The sequence below is a fragment of the Procambarus clarkii genome, chromosome 12 (genome assembly GCF_040958095.1).
Source record: "Procambarus clarkii isolate CNS0578487 chromosome 12, FALCON_Pclarkii_2.0, whole genome shotgun sequence".
Taxonomy (NCBI): domain Eukaryota; kingdom Metazoa; phylum Arthropoda; class Malacostraca; order Decapoda; family Cambaridae; genus Procambarus; species Procambarus clarkii.
In genome coordinates, this window is record NC_091161.1 from 24,384,178 (window position 1) to 24,394,043 (window position 9,866).

The window sequence follows — 9,866 nt, forward strand, 5'->3', positions numbered from 1 at the left end:
CCAGGTGCTTTCTTACCGCTTCTACAGTAACTACACTATCATCCATCGTTTACAAAATCAATTAGAGGAATGAGGTGACTCAAACCAGAATCCTGTGAATTCAGTGGAATCCCAGGTTGTATAACTTACACTATGTCGTGGTGCAGGGGTAAGGTGCGCAGCTTGGGGTATCTGTTCGCTGGTTCAAAGTGACTCGAATCAGCAAACATTATTTTCTGGCCTTTCATCTCATGACGTAGGTAGAACATAACACTTGTTCTACTGTAAAGACCTCCTGAAATCTTTTAAGTGCCTCACATTCCTCATTATAATTTTCTGTTAGAATTCCCCTTGTTACCTCAATCTGAGTATATGGTCTCGCACTGTTGTTTTTCTCCTTATATGGCTCTAGAACACCTTTGGCTGGTCCTTAGTTTTTTGTAGCAATACCATTTTCAAATTGCCTCTCAGCTTCTCTCCTAACTCGGGGGTATTCGTTTCTGGTTCTCTTTAGTGCCACTCTATTGTCCTCTGTTTCTAGTAATCTGAGCTTTTCACAGGCCTTTAGTAGTGAAAACTTTATCAAGTATGATAAAGTGGTGGTCATTAGCTCCTAGAAGCATCTCATACTCTGTCAACATCTGTCTCATTTTGGGAAGACTTCATGTATAGAGTCGGTGGTGGGTTCTCTGCTCTTACTCTTCTTGGATCTGTAATATGTTGCACAGGATGGGTTTCGGTGCATTGTCACCCACAGGATAGGTATGGGGTGCCCTACCACCCATAAGATGTGCATTACCGCCCACATGATGGGTATGCGGTGCACTACCGCCCGCAGGATGGGCATGGGGTGCTGCCCACAGTATGTGGCGGCTCGTGTATAACTATCTACATTGTTTGTATTTGCGTGGTTGCGTTGCGTGTGCGTGGCGGCGAAGGCGTGTGGCGCGTGCCAGCAGCACCAGAGTGCCGGTGCCGCCGCCTGACAGTTGACCGGCAGCAGGGCAAGGGGTCGCACGCGCGCCTGCCACTCTCGTTAACTCGCTCGTGTCGGGCACCACAGTCTACTGGTGGTGTTGACCGCTGGCTCCCCCGGGGCAGCAGCAGCCGGCGCGGGGCACGACATGCCCCCGCTTCAGTGACCAGTGTGACCGCCAGGGAACGGGCCGCAGCGGCCTGGAGTCCCAGCCGCTGGAAGCGCTGGTGGTGTATGTGTGTGAGTGTGTGTCGCACTCCTGCCGCCTCCTCCTGCTACGTGCTGCTCCACACTTCCCCGTGTCACCTGTGTCATGCTCGGGCCCGGCCTGGGCTGACACGCCCTCCTCACCACTACCGTCTCCTGTTATGGTGGTGGTGCTGACAGTCCCATCCGCTGCTCGGAGCTCCTACCTGTGACTGGTCCGTTGGAACTCACCCGCTGCTCGGAGCTCAATCCCTGCTCGGAGCTCAACTGCTGCTCGGAGATCACCCGCTGCTGGAAGCTCGCTTTTGTTAGTGAGAGTAGTGAGGGGGGGGGGGCCGTGAGCCGCTCCAGCCAGGTATGAATGTGAGACCCCACTAGCGGCGAGGTGGTGTGTCGGCTTGTGGGAGCGGGCGTGTACAGGCGGCATTGGATCCGCCCATGTCCCTAACAGCACAGGAGGTGGTGGAGCGCGCGGGCGTGGAGTTGTCTAAGTGCATCACGGGTCTTGGGCTTCGCTCCCGCAGTAGGGAGAGAGAGGTGCGGGAGGCGCCCCTGGGACCAGGCGGCACCAGTTGAGGCGGGGAGGGGGGCAGGATGGGCTCGGTGAGGCGAGGTGGGGTTATGGAGAAGGTGGCTAACGTTCTGTGTGGAAACACTGTCGCCTCAAGCGGACTCGTTAATGGTAAGACAAAGATGGACAAGCCCGTCCCCCCAGAGAAGCCCAGTCGCTTCCTGCTGGGGGAAGGTGAGGAATGGCGGAATGCCCGGGCCCCCGTTGGGCAGCCCCGCTATCCCTTTCAACGGTCACCAAGGCTAGCCTCGGCCGTTGAGGGCTTCGCGGTCCCCAGCACATATCCTGAGGGGACACCGCTATCTCTCATGGGACGAACTTATCCGTGACGAAGCCTTCCTAGCTAGATTTTTCACGTATTTTTCACCCATCGAAAGGACTGTACTGGCACAGGTGTGCCTCAGATGGCGCACGGTGCTCTACCAGCCACGGTTCTGGCACGGCATACGGCCTGTCCTCAACTGCCGTGAGATGCGTCACACCAACGTCGAGCTCACCACAGACATGCGACGACGCTTCTATGTGTCGGTGCAAAAGCGCGGATTTGATTCCCTCGTCCTCATGTGTGCAAATGACGAGGACCTTATGGACCTGGTGGCAAAGTATGCCGTCAACCACACCAAAGCCCTGCGCTCGGTGGCTCTCCGCTGCTCCAACATATCCGACAAAGGACTGGAAACTCTCTTGGATCATTTAAACGGCGTTTATCAGCTGGAGCTGCAAGGCTGCAACGACGTGACGGAGGCGGGGCTGTGGGCGTGTCTCAATCCCCGCATCGTCTCCCTATCTGTGGCCGACTGCATAAATGTGGCTGACGAAGCAGTGGGAGCCATTGCTCAGCTCCTTCCCTCCCTGTACGAGCTCAACCTTCAGGCCTACCATGTCACGGACGCCGCCCTCGCCTTCTTCAGTCCCCGCCAAACGTCCACACTCTCAATCCTGCGGCTACACTCCTGCTGGGAACTCACCAATCACGCCGTTATCAATATAGGTTCGTATAGTTCTTGCTCTCATTCTCTTCACATGCCCAAATTGACCGTTAAACGTGCTGCCCTCATTTACCGAACCCTTGCAGAATGGTAGTTACCAACAACGGCTGTTGAGTCAGAATCACTGTTTAGTAACTTAAGATATTGCTTTCTTGAATTCGTGAACTTAAGAATCTGAAGTACTTCCTCCGATTATCTGTTTTTGCTGATAATTGCTCAGAGTATGTGGTATATATATATATATATATATATATATATATATATATATATATATATATATATATATATATATATATATATATATATATATATATATATATATATATATATATATATATATATATATATATATATATATATATGTCGTACCTAGTAGTCAGAACTCACTTCTCAGCCTACAATGCAAGGCCCGATGTGCCTAATAAGCCAAGTTTTCATGAATTAATGTTTTTTCGTCTACCTAACCTACCTAACCTAACCTAACCTAACTTTCTCGGCGACCTAACCTAACCTAATCTATAAAGATAGGTTAGGTTAGGTTAGGTAGGGTTGGTTAGGTTCGGTCATATATCTACGTTAATTTTAACTACAATAAAAAAAATTAACCTCATACATAATTAAATGGGTAGCTTTATCATTTCATAAGAAAAAAATTAGAGAAAATATATAAATTCAGGAAAACTTGGCTTATTAGGCAAATCTGGCCTTGCATAATAGGCTGAGAAGTGCGTTCTGGCTACTAGGTACGACATATATATATATATATATATATATATATATATATATATATATATATATATATATATATATATATATATATATATATATATATATATATATATTATTAAATATGACCGAAAAAGTAAGATTAATAATTCTAACACGAATTTTCTCAATCTTTCGTACATTACGCTTCACTGTTGGAGGTAAATCAAAAATCACTTCTCCAAAATTCATTTTTTATTTCTAGTCTGACGCGACACGGGCGCGTTTCATAAAACTTATTACATTTTCAAAGACTTCACAAATACACAACTGATTAGAACTTACGTCTCTCTGATATTATATCTACATTTGAGTGAGGTGGGAAGGATGATGTGGCATTATCAACACAAGACAGAACAGGAGGGGATATTAATAGGGTATTAAAAGTATCAACACAAGACAGAACACGAAACAATGGGTATTGAATAGAAGTGTTTGTAGAAAGCCTATTGGTCCATATTTCTTGATGCTTCTATATTGGGGCGGAGTCTTGAGGTGGGTAGAATATAGTTGTGCATTAATTGGCTGTTGATTGCTGGTGTTGACTTCTTGATGTGTAGTGCCTCGCAAACGTCAAGCCGCCTGCTATCGCTGTATCTATCGATGATTTCTGTGTTGTTTACTAGGATTTCTCTGGCGATGGTTTGGTTATGGGAAGAGATTATATGTTCCTTAATGGAGCCCTGTTGCTTATGCATCGTTAAACGCCTGGAAAGAGATGTTGTTGTCTTGCCTATATACTGGGTTTTTTGGAGCTTACAGTCCCCAAGTGGGCATTTGAAGGCATAGACGACGTTAGTCTCTTTTAAAGCGTTCTGTTTTGTGTCTGGAGAGTTTCTCATGAGTAGGCTGGCCGTTTTTCTGGTTTTATAGTAAATCGTCAGTTGTATCTTCTGATTTTTGTCTGTAGGGATAACGTTTCTATTAACAATATCTTTCAGGACCCTTTCCTCCGTTTTATGAGCTGTGGAAAAGAAGTTCCTGTAAAATAGTCTAATAGGGGGTATAGGTGTTGTGTTAGTTGTCTCTTCAGAGGTTGCATGGCTTTTCACTTTCCTTCTTATGATGTCTTCGATGAAACCATTGGAGAAGCCGTTATTGACTAGGACCTGCCTTACCCTACAGAGTTCTTCGTCGACTTGCTTCCATTCTGAGCTGTGGCTGAGAGCACGGTCGACGTATGCGTTAACAACACTCCTCTTGTACCTGTCGGGGCAGTCGCTGTTGGCATTTAGGCACATTCCTATGTTTGTTTCCTTAGTGTAGACTGCAGTGTGGAAACCTCCGCCCTTTTCCATGACTGTTACATCTAGAAAAGGCAGCTTCCCATCCTTTTCCGTCTCGTAAGTGAAACGCAGCACGGAACTCTGCTCAAATGCCTCCTTCAGCTCCTGCAGATGTCTGACATCAGGTACCTGTGTAAAAATATCGTCAACATACCTGCAGTATATGGCCGGTTTCAAGTTCATGTCGACTAAGACTTTTTGCTCGATGGTACCCATGTAGAAGTTTGCAAACAGGACACCTAGGGGAGAACCCATGGCGACCCCATCTACTTGCTTATACATGTGCCCATCCGGGCTCAAGAAGGGTGCCTCTTTAGTACAAGCTTGGAGTAGTTTCCTCAGAATACTTTCTGGCATGTCAAGAGGAGTACAGGCTGGATCACGATACACTCTGTCGGCTATCATTCCGATTGTCTCGTCCACAGGTACGTTGGTAAATAGCGATTCTACGTCCAACGAGGCTCTTATCCCTGTGGCCCGTGTGCCCCGCAGTAAGTCCACAAATTCCTTTGGAGACTTCAGGCTGAAGGCGCAAGGAACATAAGGAGTCAGCAGGCCGTTGAGTCGCTTCGCCAGTCTGTACGTGGGTGTGGGTATCTGGCTAATGATTGGCCGAAGTGGGTTTCCAGGCTTGTGCGTCTTGACATTTCCATACGCATATCCAGGTTTATATTCCCCAATGATCTTTGGCAGGTGGAGTCCGGATTTCTTGGCGTTCACAGTTTCGATCAGTTTGTTGACCTTTGCTTTTAATTCGGCTGTAGTGTCTTTCGTTACCCTTTGGAACTTAGTTTGGTCAGAGAGTATGATGTTCATTTTCGCCAGATATTCGTCTTTTTTAAGAATGACATATATTGGCGACTTGTCACCTCTCCTGACAACTATCTCCTTGTTCTCACGAAGGCTTTTAGCTGCCGCTTTAAGCTCGGGGGACAGTATGGTGCTTCTGTAGTTGCCTCGATTCTTTCCTCCTTCTGCAATAAGTTCTGCTTGTAAGGTATCTTTGGTAGTGACCTTCTTTTGTGTCTCGAGGTCGAATATGTCGTCCAACAGAATTTCCAACTCTACTTTCCGGGCCATTTCACTCGGTCTGGACATAACATGACAGTTTATGCCCAGATTTAGGAGAGTGACTTGGTCCTCAGTGAGGTTAATTCCTGCAAGGTTCAGGAAGCCATCTCTTGGTCGTGGAATTGCCATAGGTCCTCCATATAATGTTGTTAGTTTCTTGATAATCCTTGTTTCAGTGCTGAGGTGATGTTGGTCTGTGAGGATGTCGAGGTGTTGTTCAATGCGGGTACGGATGCTATGGTCGATGTTGCTATTTCTCCACTCGTTTGTAGCATGAAGTAGTTGCGTTTTGTTGTCTTTGATTTCATTCTCTGCCTTGCATATCTGATCACGAATCAGATCCTGGCGATATTTTATCGTGAAGGCTTGATTCCTTGCTGCTGGGTCGTGCACTTTAATATTAGTATATTTTGGTAGCAGTCTTTCCTGTAGACATATATTATTAAATATGACCGAAAAAGTAAGATTAATAATTCTAACACGAATTTTCTCAATCTTTCGTACATTACGCTTCACTGTTGGAGGTAAATCAAAAATCACTTCTCCAAAATTCATTTTTTATTTCTAGTCTGACGCGACACGGGCGCGTTTCGTAAAACTTATTACATTTTCAAAGACTTCACAAATACACAACTGATTAGAACTTACGTCTCTCTGATATTATATCTACATTTGAGTGAGGTGGGAAGGATGATGTGGCATTATCAACACAAGACAGAACAGGAGGGGATATTAATAGGGTATTAAAAGTATCAACACAAGACAGAACACGAAACAATGGGTATTGAATAGAAGTGTTTGTAGAAAGCCTATTGGTCCATATTTCTTGATGCTTCTATATTGGGGCGGAGTCTTGAGGTGGGTAGAATATAGTTGTGCATTAATTGGCTGTTGATTGCTGGTGTTGACTTCTTGATGTGTAGTGCCTCGCAAACGTCAAGCCGCCTGCTATCGCTGTATCTATCGATGATTTCTGTGTTGTTTAAAGACGAATATCTGGCGAAAAAGACGAATATCTGGCGAAAATGAACATCATACTCTCTGACCAAACTAAGTTCCAAAGGGTAACGAAAGACACTACAGCCGAATTAAAAGCAAAGGTCAACAAACTGATCGAAACTGTGAACGCCAAGAAATCCGGACTCCACCTGCCAAAGATCATTGGGGAATATAAACCTGGATATGCGTATGGAAATGTCAAGACGCACAAGCCTGGAAACCCACTTCGGCCAATCATTAGCCAGATACCCACACCCACGTACAGACTGGCGAAGCGACTCAACGGCCTGCTGACTCCTTATGTTCCTTGCGCCTTCAGCCTGAAGTCTCCAAAGGAATTTGTGGACTTACTGCGGGGCACACGGGCCACAGGGATAAGAGCCTCGTTGGACGTAGAATCGCTATTTACCAACGTACCTGTGGACGAGACAATCGGAATGATAGCCGACAGAGTGTATCGTGATCCAGCCTGTACTCCTCTTGACATGCCAGAAAGTATTCTGAGGAAACTACTCCAAGCTTGTACTAAAGAGGCACCCTTCTTGAGCCCGGATGGGCACATGTATAAGCAAGTAGATGGGGTCGCCATGGGTTCTCCCCTAGGTGTCCTGTTTGCAAACTTCTACATGGGTACCATCGAGCAAAAAGTCTTAGTCGACATGAACTTGAAACCGGCCATATACTGCAGGTATGTTGACGATATTTTTACACAGGTACCTGATGTCAGACATCTGCAGGAGCTGAAGGAGGCATTTGAGCAGAGTTCCGTGCTGCGTTTCACTTACGAGACGGAAAAGGATGGGAAGCTGCCTTTTCTAGATGTAACAGTCATGGAAAAGGGCGGAGGTTTCCACACTGCAGTCTACACTAAGGAAACAAACATAGGAATGTGCCTAAATGCCAACAGCGACTGCCCCGACAGGTACAAGAGGAGTGTTGTTAACGCATACGTCGACCGTGCTCTCAGCCACAGCTCAGAATGGAAGCAAGTCGACGAAGAACTCTGTAGGGTAAGGCAGGTCCTAGTCAATAACGGCTTCTCCAATGGTTTCATCGAAGACATCATAAGAAGGAAAGTGAAAAGCCATGCAACCTCTGAAGAGACAACTAACACAACACCTATACCCCCTATTAGACTATTTTACAGGAACTTCTTTTCCACAGCTCATAAAACGGAGGAAAGGGTCCTGAAAGATATTGTTAATAGAAACGTTATCCCTACAGACAAAAATCAGAAGATACAACTGACGATTTACTATAAAACCAGAAAAACGGCCAGCCTACTCATGAGAAACTCTCCAGACACAAAACAGAACGCTTTAAAAGAGACTAACGTCGTCTATGCCTTCAAATGCCCACTTGGGGACTGTAAGCTCCAAAAAACCCAGTATATAGGCAAGACAACAACATCTCTTTCCAGGCGTTTAACGATGCATAAGCAACAGGGCTCCATTAAGGAACATATAATCTCTTCCCATAACCAAACCATCGCCAGAGAAATCCTAGTAAACAACACAGAAATCATCGATAGATACAGCGATAGCAGGCGGCTTGACGTTTGCGAGGCACTACACATCAAGAAGTCAACACCAGCAATCAACAGCCAATTAATGCACAACTATATTCTACCCACCTCAAGACTCCGCCCCAATATAGAAGCATCAAGAAATATGGACCAATAGGCTTTCTACAAACACTTCTATTCAATACCCATTGTTTCGTGTTCTGTCTTGTGTTGATACTTTTAATACCCTATTAATATCCCCTCCTGTTCTGTCTTGTGTTGATAATGCCACATCATCCTTCCCACCTCACTCAAATGTAGATATAATATCAGAGAGACGTAAGTTCTAATCAGTTGTGTATTTGTGAAGTCTTTGAAAATGTAATAAGTTTTACGAAACGCGCCCGTGTCGCGTCAGACTAGAAATAAAAAATGAATTTTGGAGAAGTGATTTTTGATTTACCTCCAACAGTGAAGCGTAATGTACGAAAGATTGAGAAAATTCGTGTTAGAATTATTAATCTTACTTTTTCGGTCATATTTAATAATATATGTCTACAGGAAAGACTGCTACCAAAATATACTAATATTAAAGTGCACGACCCAGCAGCAAGGAATCAAGCCTTCACGATAAAATATCGCCAGGATCTGATTCGTGATCAGATATGCAAGGCAGAGAATGAAATCAAAGACAACAAAACGCAACTACTTCATGCTACAAACGAGTGGAGAAATAGCAACATCGACCATAGCATCCGTACCCGCATTGAACAACACCTCGACATCCTCACAGACCAACATCACCTCAGCACTGAAACAAGGATTATCAAGAAACTAACAACATTATATGGAGGACCTATGGCAATTCCACGACCAAGAGATGGCTTCCTGAACCTTGCAGGAATTAACCTCACTGAGGACCAAGTCACTCTCCTAAATCTGGGCATAAACTGTCATGTTATGTCCAGACCGAGTGAAATGGCCCGGAAAGTAGAGTTGGAAATTCTGTTGGACGACATATTCGACCTCGAGACACAAAAGAAGGTCACTACCAAAGATACCTTACAAGCAGAACTTATTGCAGAAGGAGGAAAGAATCGAGGCAACTACAGAAGCACCATACTGTCCCCCGAGCTTAAAGCGGCAGCTAAAAGCCTTCGTGAGAACAAGGAGATAGTTGTCAGGAGAGGTGACAAGTCGCCAATATATGTCATTCTTAAAAAAGACGAATATCTGGCGAAAATGAACATCATACTCTCTGACCAAACTAAGTTCCAAAGGGTAACGAAAGACACTACAGCCGAATTAAAAGCAAAGGTCAACAAACTGATCGAAACTGTGAACGCCAAGAAATCCGGACTCCACCTGCCAAAGATCATTGGGGAATATAAACCTGGATATGCGTATGGAAATGTCAAGACGCACAAGCCTGGAAACCCACTTCGGCCAATCATTAGCCAGATACCCACACCCACGTACAGACTGGCGAAGCGACTCAACGGCCTGCTGACTCCTTATG

General features: G+C 45.4%; 1 pseudogene; it reads left to right on the forward strand.

The window, feature by feature from the left end:
* The first annotated feature begins 715 nt into the window (after positions 1-715).
* On the forward strand, positions 716-2,817 carry LOC138364117 (F-box/LRR-repeat protein 16-like; annotated as a pseudogene).
* The last annotated feature ends 7,049 nt before the right edge of the window (positions 2,818-9,866 follow it).